General features: G+C 35.4%; 1 protein-coding gene across 1 annotated transcript in view; it reads right to left on the bottom strand.

The window, feature by feature from the left end:
• Positions 1-12,892, bottom strand: part of LOC149085340 (uncharacterized) — a 57,294-nt gene that overhangs the window by 14,858 nt on the left and 29,544 nt on the right. The gene's annotated exons all lie outside the window — the stretch shown is intronic.

Below are 12,892 nucleotides of genomic sequence, written 5' to 3' on the forward strand. Positions count from 1 at the left end.
TTATCTCTGGCTAGATGGAACGCTATTTTTTCACAGATGGTGCGTCGGATAATATGGAATACTGTAAGTATTATCTGAGTTGGGCCAGAATATCTCTTCAAGATGGAAAGATTAGTATTATTCCATATTACTGGAACGTATAATATTAATCGAATGATAGTTTTTATATCGTCTGTAAAGTACTGATGTAACCATTAATCGATATTTGCGACTGACAATTTTTCTTGACATTGAGTTGAAGAATGACTAGGCATTGTCAGCTGGGAATTGGCTTCTACTACTTGTCAAGTTTTTCATCGGCCGGCACTCTCGACTGTTTTTCCTCTGTCTCAAATGACATTCTAATGTGTCCCACATGTGTTCAATCAAGTTTAGATCAGGGGACTTTGACTCGGCCATTTCAATTGTTAAATTTTCTTGGCACTGATCCAGCATTCGACTAGCTTAAGAAATGTCGGGGAAAAATCTTTATCCTAGTGAAATATGAAAGCTCTCTCAAGAGAATTCGTTGCGATTTACAGAATTTCATTCTCTCAGAACATCTACTGCACAGCACATATCCGTGTTCAAAAATTCCTTGATTCAATCGCATTACCTCCAGCAAAGAATAAAAAATTTGTATACTTAAATTATACTGAGCTTATCATAGAAATTCGATACATGGAGATACGATAACGATTGGTTAATACTTTAGACACAACATCATAAGTTAAGAGGTGAAAAATCCTTTATTTGCCTATCAAAATTATTTCACCCTATCTTTTGTCAGTTGATTGTAGATTCAGTATAATAAATCACACATCAACTTTAAAGATTAATCTTGTTCAGATAGTCTTGTCACTGGTCATTCGCAACTTTATTTCAGTAAAATCGTGGTTTATGTTTGTTTCTTTTCGACCCGAGTCGATACTATTGAAAGGTCTTTGATCAGAATAGCCATGAATTAATCTTAAAAATAAAATTTAAAAAATTCCAATTTTCGAGTGGTTTGACATATTCATCGGTTTTTTTTAGAAAATTTTATTCAGTATACCAACATGGGTCCATCGGGAAATAAAGGTTGTAAATATAGGGGTAATAAAGTTGATTTTGTTAGGTTTTTATTATTGAATTTTTTATTGAATTCAATTTTTTCATATAAACAGAAATTTCAAAAGTATTCTTTCACCGTACAACAATGTAGCTCCCCATTCATGCAACAACTACATTAAAATTTCGTGGACCGGTAGTTGAAGAACACTGACCAATGAAATACTATTTTTTGAGCAGCACAGTTCATGAAATGCGAAAGAGTCCAATTCTCTCTACAACACAGTATGGCTGTATAATTCACATTTCTATTTTCTAAGAGGGTCGGTGGTGCCTAGTTGTGGTAAAACAAATTGCATAAAGGAGACTGTACGAATGTTGAACTGCCAAAAAAAATTCTCTTTTTTGTTTCAAAAAATTAAAAACATTAGAATAAAAACTGATTATTTCATGAATATTTTTATGAAAATGGGCATATACTTGTTCGAAAAGTGTTGTACGACTTCCAGGTTTATATATGTTACGGCCAAAGCCTGACCAGCCAATGTCCGCAATTCGGGCTTCAGCCAGCCAGTTCGTGCAGTAGCTGGAGATCCCTGGCCAAAAAAAGACATGATTCGGGGATCATTGCCAAGTTGGCGTATTTTTGTGTGATAATTATGGCCATTCATAATTATGGTTAGCTATGACAACCGTAACAATCAAAGGAATCGAAATATCGATATCTTAAGAAATTGATATTGGTTTTATGAATTTCCAACCACTTTCGGCCTATGTCCGAAATTCCAAAGAATTTGGCCGGGTCAACTGGCTGACTTCGAACTTTAGCCGTAACATATATATAACCATAGACGACGTGAAACACTTTTTCAAACAATTTGATATTCATTTAAATTAATTCGTTTTCATTCCGCTGTTTCTGAAAAAAAAACAACCACCAATTTCGGCATTTTAGGACTCACTCAATCCATTTTAAGCGATTTTTTTACTGCGGATATGCTCAAGAGATATTTCTTAGAAGACGGAAATACAAGTTATAGCTGTAGTGTGAAATTAGAATTTCTAACTTGAGTACTTCATGAACTGCGCTCGTAAGTTTCTGGGATGTTCTAATTTTCATACACAAACGAGTGTAAGTACTTATGGAGATTATTCAACAAATTTTTCTCAAAAATCGGAAATTTTTTCAGTACTGATGTAATGAGCGTTATTGTCACATTCACCGAAGAAAGTAGAAACAGTTCTTCTGAAAAGGAAGAAAAAACAGAATTTGCAGACATTCTAATTAATTCCGATGAAATTTAGTGAAAAAAGTATTCAGGGCCATAGCCAGAAATTTCTTTCGGCGAGAGACAACTGGTATTTGGGATAGGAGGGGAATTAAACTGATAGAGCAATAGACTTAATCATGATATTCCATATACAGTGAAACCTCGATAAAACAATATTTTGCGGACCATGAAAAAATATCGTTGTACCGAGAGGTAAGCATTATTATCAAGTACCATCGAGTTAATGTTGTTGTTGGCGTCTTTTCAAAATTAGTGTTGTTATTAACATTTTATTTAATATAAAATTTATTCATAAGTATTTATTCGCAGCGAAAAATTCTAATTGATTAGCTGATGAATAAAATTCAGTTATTTGTTGCACCGTGTAAAGCAGTTTTTCCGCACAACAAACTTTTCTGTACTAACAGAAAGTAGCTTCGCAGCAACTTCATCAACACTTTCGGAAGGCAAATAGTGAAAATACCGACGTTATTAAAAAAACCTTAAAAGAATACAGTGGTGAGGAATTTAAAAATATATTTTTTAGGGGTGATTTTGAGTGAAATAGAAAAATATCGTTGTAGCGCTTTTGAAATATCCTCAAAAAATATCGTTGTAGCGCTTTTGAAATATCCTCAAAAAATATCGTTATAGTGGGATTTATCGCAGCAAAGGATATCGTTGTATCGAGAGGAGTTTAACATTAGAATTTAGACCATAGTTTCCCAACCTTTTTTGTCCCCCATCGCCCCCTTCTTCAAAATTTTTTTCTCCCATCGCCTCTTCCCCAACGCAATCTAACCCATAGAATCCTATGTTATACTCGTAGTTTCTACCGCCCCCCTCCCGGAACATTTCATCTCATTGTAGAGAGATTTACCGTTATATCGAGATAACGGTAATAACATCATTGTAACGAAGTTTCGCTGTATATCAGTCTTTTCCCACATTTCTGGGGGAGAGGCACAAGACCCTGGTTCCCTCTCGCTATGGCCTTTTTTTTTTTGGAAGTCTCGGAACTACACGCAACTTAAATTTAGAGCAAAAAAGAAGCATGGTAAACTTCAGTTACCTCACCTCGAAAAGAAATAGAAACTTGTGACAAAAGGAAGACATTGTATACCCTATCAGTATACATGCTCAGTACTTTTGGAGTTGGGGAGTAAAAAAACAGATCTAAAATATTAAGTTGATAAATCAACTATACTGCATCACAAAAATAATGCGATTATAATAGTAACTCATCAAGTTCTTTTGCCATGTAAGCATGTTTACTTTCAGAAAAGTTGTGGAAAAGTGACGAAAAGAACGAATGAAAAAACACTATGCAGTTTTTTCTTATGAATGTCTTAGAGTTGGCAAATGATATTTGTGTGTGAGAGTGGAGAATCTTGTGTGTAATATGGCCATCCCATCGATCCAGGATGACGTATCTAGCCGCAGTAGGCGCATGCGCTAATGATTTCTTTTGCCTCGTCTCTCTTTTCCTTCTCTGCTCCCAAGTTCCAGATTTTTGGTGGATGTCCACATCAAACCATCCCCTCTGTTACCCACCAGAATCATGGCCAAAACGAAATGCCACCATACCGAGTAATACGAAACAGACGATTCGCGTTAATAAATTAAACAAAACGTAATTGCTTTTACGCGGTTTCTAGACTTCTGTTCCCTACGCTTGTCGAACGAATTAGAGCTTGAGCTTCCCATCCCTGATGAAATTCACCGTCGCTATCCCAACCACCTCGGATTGAATTTCAGAACAGTTGCATGTACGAGGAAGAGAGAGAGAGAGAGAGAAAATACTGGTTGTGTATAAAAGAGAGCTAAAATAATTAAACTCACGTAAGTTTACTAGAGTTTTCGACGGTAATGGATAGATGGGCTTGTGACGATGTCTTTGAAAACAAAAGGAGACGAGATCGTGTAATTAACGCGATTAAGACTGTTATTCAATGCCTTAGTGAATAAGAGGAAAGAGGCATTTTCTGAGATTCTATTGAAAATTCATTACGCTATCGCCGTTACAAGAGAAATCACTCAATGGTTACCGAAATGTTGAATATCGTTTTCGTCGATGAAATTTGATCAAGTGAACTGACAGTCTTGTTTTGAAACAAGCAATTGCTACTTTTGGCGATTTGTAGATTTAAATTTGAAGTATTAAGAGAGATAATTTAATATAATACTTGCTTCGTGTGTTTACACTGTAGATTTAGTTTGCATATGAGTACTTTAAAATCATCTTTATATGGCTACTAGGTACGAAGCTTATTTCTAATATTCACTGCTGATGAATAAATATTGAATTATAGATGTTTTCGAGTTAAATTATTCTTATATGGAGAACAAATCACTCATAAATCTCATCGCAGAAAGATTTGTTGATTGATTTTGATTACCAAATCCATTCGTTCTCAATGTCAGCAATTAACGCTATCAACATGAATGTAAACGCTATCTCCATGCTACTGCAGACATCACAATATATCAACGGCTATCTTGATACTCCATTTCCCCTCCAACGGCGTTTTTAACCATTTCCATCACATTATTCCTGGAATAATAGAATCGCTACGAGAGTTTTGGGTCGATAAATACGGTTCGCTTTCGTGAAGCCAGCTGCAGGGAGTTATTAATTATGTTAGGGAGATAAATTACCAAACAAGATAATGAGATTTCTAATAGTAATTTCATTACGCTGAGAAAAATTGACGCGTTTTTCCGAAGCGACCGCGGTATTTGTTTGCTCGGTAATTTGGTACCTATTCGTATGATTGTTCTAAACGGAACGAGTAGTCCACGGTTCGGCTGATTTTTTGAAAATGAACGGACGGACGGGGAGAATTAAGCTTATACCAACCTGATGATGATGCTGTGGGGCTCAAATAAATGCCGATACTATTGCAGTATGGCGATTATTGCTTTGAGTGGATGTTAAAATGTTTAGGTGCCGTCGAATGACCAATGAGTTTTGTGAAGTTGTATCGGTGGCATAATCTCGGGGTAAGAATATCTTATTATTCGATAGTGCCTCGAACGACCTAAACTGTTTATTGTATTCATAAAATGCCGGTTTCAACTTGTTTTCTTCACGCATGTCCTAGTATGGTGATGGGCAAGCCACGGCCAGCATGGAGGTTCTATCCGTCCCGCCGAAGATTTCAAAATAATAGTACAGAAAGTTTTTTCAATTTCTGTGTTTTAAAGCGATTCCTTTATATATATAAGGGAGCTGTTCTTTTTCGCATATGGGAAATGTAGTTGTGAGAATCTAAATAGAAATGGATTCAAAAACTTTTATATCCAATATAAAGTTATTAAAATATACTTATTAGCTTTTTCACAGTTGTAAAGGATAAACGATTATCTCTCATTTGCAATGAAACCGTGGCAGTCTTCAAACGAAACAACACATCCCACCACTTCATTTTTAAGCATACTAATTCCAATTACGAATCAATGGAATTTTTATGCTTAGAAATGAATATTGTATTAAGTTAATATTAATTTATGTCCGAATATGTCCGGGCCCGCCAAAATATTTCCTTTTTGTTTTTTGGCCGGCTCCTAAAAACATTTGCTCGTCCTAATAGAATAGATATCTACCTTGTCAATTAAAATAATTAGCATTCTTCTGGTGTGTACTTCTAACAGCCCAAACAAGATGCATAAGCCTCATACGTGGGACATCTCTCTCTTCTCTCGACAATATAAATCCAATTACTACATCCTCGACTTCTGCATTCTGGGTAAGAAAAGAAAAGTTTCGACTATATATATATCTGCAAACTTGACAAGCAACACTGATGAGCTAGAACATGTGGTATGAATTATATATGGCAAATAGCACGAATAAATCAAATGAATGAGTGAAATGAAGCGTCTGGAAACAAGCGTATTATTACGTATGAGATATCAATTTGTTGGTATAGGCAAGGAATTCATTAAACATGTATTGTGGGAGCTTTGCTGATAGGAACAAGAAGCATAACTAGATTCCCTCACTATTAATCAACTCAACTAAACGTCAGCGTCAATAATTGCTCGTTATTCATAATGTTGTTTCAGAGTTCCTTGATGCTAACAACGAGCATCAGTTGCGTGAAGATGCATCTTCATAATGATGAATTAGCAGTCGGCTCTTGTTTCCTAAAGCCTCGTTTGCTCGACGCACCGTTCTGGTATCTCTCCTTCCGTAAATGTTACTATTCAAACGCTTTGGAATTAAGCCCAAGGTGCATTGTATAAGCGGATCGTGCATATTGTGCATCTAGTCATCAGTATTAATCCATGAATACAAGCTTAAGTCATCGCTAGCAACGTGATTCAAACTCGATTTATGAGATAATCAACTACTTGCAAAAAATAAATAAATAATGATAAATGGAAAAGCTCTGTTGATTTACAGTCGGGCTCAATATAACGAACTCCTCGATTAAACTATTTTTTCAGAAATTCCTGTACGTATATATGCATTGCCCCGATTTAACGATTTTCCGAATAGAAATGTCGGTTTTATATGATTCGTTAAATTGGGGTTCGACTGTAAATTATATTTGTGTACAGTCCCTCACAAAGCAGGAATGTCTGAAAGTGGTGAAGATAAAAAATTCTTAAGTCCATTTCTTTTAACGCTCAAACGCTTTTTTTTCTCCTTATTTTGCTTTCGCATATTCAAAAGTTTCACTTGAAGTCATCCGTCATCTCGCTTTCATGATGTATGCGATGTGTTAAAGTAAATTTACTCCAAGTTCAGACTTGCAAACTCGATTTTCACGCTGATCCGAGAGCATTTCGTTTTATAAAGTTCAAAAGAATAAGACTTATAAATGATTTATTTTATTCGAAAGCGAAATCATTTTTCCCGCTTACTGTGATATATAATGCCAAGGCTCTTTTATATTAAAAAAAAAAAGTCACTGCGGAATGAGGCGTCATTATACGATACCAACGTATTATTTATACCGTTAATACGACAAAGTTTTTGTGAACTTTCTTCTAAAGCTTATTCACAAAAACGGGCCGTATCATTATTTGAGTTTTTCCAATGAAAAAGTACGACACATTATCGGTATATTTAATATTAATATTTTTTAATCGTGAATATCTATGTTCTTATTACATCATTTCATAAACAAAATTCGATGCAGGAACTACATGTGATATGGTGAATGTTAATACATAAGTTGAACTCGTGTAGATATACAGGGTGCATAAGCTACCAGCACGCGCCGCGTTTTACTGTCGAAACGTTGATCCTAGAGAGGCATCCTCCCAGTTAAAAAAAGTATCTAAATAAACGCAAGTAGAACTCAGGCGCACCAGTCATGTTTGTTTAACTGTTTTTTTTTCACAACTTTTCTCCGTTATTTAAATGTTATATGCCAGTGAATGTTGCACTTAGAAACGTGGAATTTTTTTTTATTGGTATCAAGATAGGTAGGGAAACAAATTTTACGTTGGGTTTTTGAGCACAGGGTGTCCTAATAAAACGTTAATTTTTTTCTTTAAATAAATATATTAGAGAGAGAGAGAGAGACCCTTTCGACATGAATGACGTATCTGACTTCCACACGTATTTGAATACTTTTTCTAATCGGAAGTATGCCCCTAGGATCAACGGTTCACCTGTAAAATGCGGTACGTGCTGGTAGCTATACAGATATAAATACAAACACAAAGGCCACAACAGGCAAATTGCCCAACGAGGTGGCTGAAAAAAGATGTGCATAAAAAAATATGGATGTCAAATGTTGTATATAACCAACATACAGCAAACAATTATAAAACCCCCACGCACCCTGTATAAATGTCAATGCTAGCAACTTCAGATGTATATCCACGATTTAGTTCTAGCCTATCCCTTTAAAAATAGAAAATCTTTCATTAATAAATTCAAAGCATGATTTTTCATTTCAAGGTTCGATTTAAGTCCTATTATCACCAAGACATAAGTTATTCCCCTCCGCTTCGCTTTTCGCCATAGGACATCAATATAAATATTGAGAATGAAATACCGTCGAATCCCGTTTTAACGAATATCGTTATAGTGAAAAAATCTCGTTTTAGCGAAAACTTTTATAGTCCCCCAGATAAGTTTACATAGGAACAATGCAAAAAATCTGGAATTCCTTGATAACGAAATTTCGTTATAATGAAGTGATTTCTGTGGTCTTTTGGAGTTTGTTATAATGGAATTCAAGTGTACATACTTTTACGCAGTCGTGCAGGATATGATGGAAAGAGTATTGAAAAATTTATAGCCCCCTTGCTACAAATTACTGGCGAACCGTCGATCCTAGAGGTATACTTTCAATCAGAAAAAGTATCCAAATAACGTGTAGACCTCAGATACGTCATTCATTTTTTTTTAGTTATTAAGAAAAAAAAAAACTTTTTTACGGACACCCTGTCCTAAAAATCCTAATTAGAAAGTTGTGACTCTGTCTCTTCTGTGAGGCCCAACATAAAAAAATTCACATTTCCAAGTACAATATCAGTGAGATATTTGAATTCGAAAATCGCAGAAAATTTAGGAAAGGACAGCGTACATGAGGGAAAGAAGCGTTATCTGTGTGTGTCTGAGTGTTTATGTTATTCTTACCAACTTTTCTCCGATTTTTTAATTCAAATATCTCAGCGAATATGATGGAAAGAGTACGAGAGAGCACTTGGAAGCATGAAGTTTTTTTGTTGACCTCAGAAAAGACAGAGCAACAACTTTCAGAGTTCTTAAAGGACAGAGTGATCAGATAAAATGTTACTTTTTTTTATTTTAGTAACTGTACAGCCCCTTGCAATATGAATGACGTATCTGTGGTATACACATTATTTGGATACTTTTTCTAATTAGAAGTATACCTCTAGGACCAACGGTTCGCCAGTAATTTTCGGCAAGGGAAGTTAACAATGCTCCCTGCACATACAGAGTGTTCTGTAAGTGCTAATGCAGCTTTTATCGCATTAATCGTCCGTAGTAGAGGTATAGTTTCAATTTAAAAAATGCTCAAAATTCGTTCAAAAATTACCCTGTACAAGTTTCAAGAATGAAAATTCAGTGTGTAACAAAATAAAAAAAAATCGAAATTTTTACACGGTTATCCTGCCCTCTAACTTCCAATTAGAAAGTTGTTGCTTTGTCTCTCCTTACACCACCAACAACAACAAAATTCCACGTTTGTAATCTAAATATTCTCTGAGATATTCGAATTCTAAAATCGAAGAAAAGTTGGGAAAAGACAGCATAAATGAGGGAAAGAAGCTTTGCCCGTTAGTTTTTGCTGTTCTTTCATAATTTTTCACCGTTTTTGAATTCAAATATCTTAGCGAATATTGCACTTAGCAACGTGGAATTTTTTCTGTTAGACTCAGGAGATCCAGGGAAACAACTTTCTAATTGGAATTAAGAAGACAAGGGAACCACATAAAAATTTAGATTGTTTATTTTGTGACACACTGTATTTTCACTCTCAAAACTGCAACAGGAAAATTTTCAAACGCCTTTGGAGCATTTTTTAAATCGAAATCATACCTCTACGATGGACGGATGGTAAGAGAAAGGTCGATTAGCGCTTACAGGACAAGCTGTATACTTCATTACATAAAAATTCAGTGATATGTATCCATCGTTAGACTGCATTAGAAAACGTATAAAAAAAGTAATAAAGTGAGTTATAACTGCATGAAACAAATAAAAGTCACTAAAAAGTCTTATATTTGCTTCAGAGAGTTGCAGACTGGGCTCGGTAGCCTAGGTCGATAAGATACTCACCTAAAGTACCAAAGGATGTTTGGATGTGTCGCGAGTTCGATACCCGATCCGTCCCTGTCAGAAACTCTCCTGACTCAGGGGTACAACAGAAACGGCGACATGATCACAGAAAAAAAATAGCTACCGCAGGGAGTCCCACATCGAAGGGGTAAGTGCAACAACCTCCCGGCGAGTATAAATATGCTGCCAATCGGCAATAAATTGTTGATCCCGTTCTAATTAGTCTTCGTGTGCAGAAAACGACCGTGGTGCGACAAAAACGATCAAATGATGATTAATTTTAGATTAGAAAAAAAAAAAGCGAACAAAATTTATTGATAGCTTTTTTTTGAAAATTTAACTGCACGGTAAAATTAATATCGAATCGAAAGAAAAAAAAATGAAGAATAGAATACATATATTTATCATAAAGTCACGCAAAATATTTTGTAATCATTTGATAGAATTGATCTGGTAGAATATTTCATTTAACTGAAGATTGAATAGATTCAACACGGGGGGAAAAGTAATGTAAAAAGATGACAAGAAAGATAGATGAAAAGAGAACTGATGATCGTATGGTTCGTCTTTCCGTGATACCATGTATGTATTATATTTTATGTAAAGCTGTTTTTGCATGCATATTCTACCTACGGTGGGGAAAACAACTCTCTGTGAACTGCGGCATGTGGCCGAATTTGTTTCGCTTGTTCCATTTTCAACATTTTTCAAGTGTAATGATCAAACTCTGACAAGAAAGGAGCCCGAATACCGGCTCCCACTTGAAATATGTCATGTTTATTTATAGGTTCAACAATAAATTTAAGGAGGCTTTTTTTTCGCTCTCCCTCTTATATAGGTTTTAAGTTGTCAAAGAACGATTCCCTTGAGAGGATCATCGTTCTCTCTCGCCGCTTTTTCCTTTTATTTTTTTTCCTCTAATTTATTTGCATAAAGTAGTTGGGAAAATAAAAGCTTCATTGGTTGACTTTTACTGAATAGCATTTGTATTCTGGGAATTATCTAATTATTCAATTTACAAGGTTTCTTTTTTTGTTGTTGTTGTATTCGAGTAAATTCGAATAATGTTGGTGTTGTTTGCCGAAGATGTAATTTTTTTTTCAGTGTTTATGATACAGAGCTGCTTTGGTAGGAGCAGATGCAAATTTACTAGAGAACTTGGTGGGCTATAGCCCAGGGTAGCAATTCCGGAGGGGCGACCAGTTTGAGTTTGAGGAATGAGTGGTCAAGAAAATTACTAGAATGCTAGAAGGGTGGAAAATTTTTTATAGCCCAGAAGCGGTAGAAACATAAATCTGCTTCTGTCAAGAGAGGAAGGAACTAGGTCAGTAAGTGACGTACAGAGTTTACAAGCATGTGAACACAGTGACTTATAGAGCAAAAAACGAGTTCAGTGAGAGACCTACAGAGCAAGAGACCATTTCAGTGAGCGACTTAAAGAGTTTGCAAGCATGTGAGTGGCCAAAACAGTATATAAGCACGCGAGGGACTAAAAGAGTGACCCAGACAGCGATAAATCCCTCTATAACGATATTTTTTGAGGAGATTTCGAAACTACTACAATGATAATTTTTATATTTTGCCCAAAAAATTACCTTCAATATACTTTTAAATTCTTTATCAGTTTTTGTTCTTTCAGAGATGTTTAACAACATCGTGCGCGTGCGCGGTATTTTGCGCTATCTACCCTCTAAAAATATTAATGAAGTTGCCGTGAAGTTATTTTCTGTGTAGTACACAAAAATGTTGTGCAGTCAACTACTTTGCGGGTGAAACAACTGACTGAATTTGTGAGTTGAATGCATTTTGTGAGTTAACTAACAACGCCAATTCAGAAGAGGTGACAACAACAGCATAAATTTGGCTGCGTCTGATAATAATGCTACCTATGGATATAACGATAACCTCTCTACAACGGTATGTTTTCTTGGCCCTCAGAGTATCGTTCTGTCGAGATTTCACTGAATATACTGGGATATTCATTGAAAGAAAGTTAAACTTTAAAATACACATATATTAAAGACGCATCTATTATTTTTTATCCTTATAAATCGTAGAATGAATTTTTTTCCCGATTTTTAATGTAAAATGTCATTGGTTATTGCATTAAACATAACGCAGATGTAGATCTTCGTGTGAGTTACCAGATGTTAGCGTCATCCCTTTCCCGCTGCAATAATCCACCGATATCATTAAATAAGCGTTAAATTTGTGCCACCCCAGAGCAAAATGTGATGCGTTCCAAACGAGTTGTCAGTTGCCGAGAATTAACTTGTTAAAACTAATTTGTTCATGTGATAAGGCAATCTTTATGGCAAAGCTCTTTTAAGAACTGCGTCTGTGCATGAAAAATTTCCAACTGGAGACTACTTGGCGATTCGCCAGCTCTAGCAAGATGTAGGAATGTAATTTACGACAGAATATATCGACTTGATTATCTGGAAGTCTTCTTGAATGTCTACTTTGTTTTTAGAGTTTTACTTCTTCTCAGAGAATTTCATTAGATTCTTCTTAGAGAGAACGTAAAGGAGGGGAAAAAATCCTAGACTTTGATTTTGTACAGCAGTTCAACAAATGCAACGAAAAAGAGGTCCGCTCTCTGTTATTCTTTAATTTTATAATTCTTACAAGGGGAAGTATTGGGATTTGATCCAGTGACCTTTCATTTCGTGGGAAGTTAATTTTGCGCATGTGAAAAGCCGGGAATCGGGCCAAAAGAGTTAATAAGTTTCGCACTTTACAAAGACATTATGAGTTCCCGCTGAGTTTTGAATGAAAATCCGTTTTTTATTACATCGTTCATTTTTTTTGTTAGCCTAAG

This window comes from Pholcus phalangioides, unplaced genomic scaffold (genome assembly GCF_987345545.1).
Source record: "Pholcus phalangioides strain wild (caught in Gottingen) unplaced genomic scaffold, Ppha-v1.0 ptg000007l_1, whole genome shotgun sequence".
In the NCBI taxonomy this organism is placed as follows: domain Eukaryota; kingdom Metazoa; phylum Arthropoda; class Arachnida; order Araneae; family Pholcidae; genus Pholcus; species Pholcus phalangioides.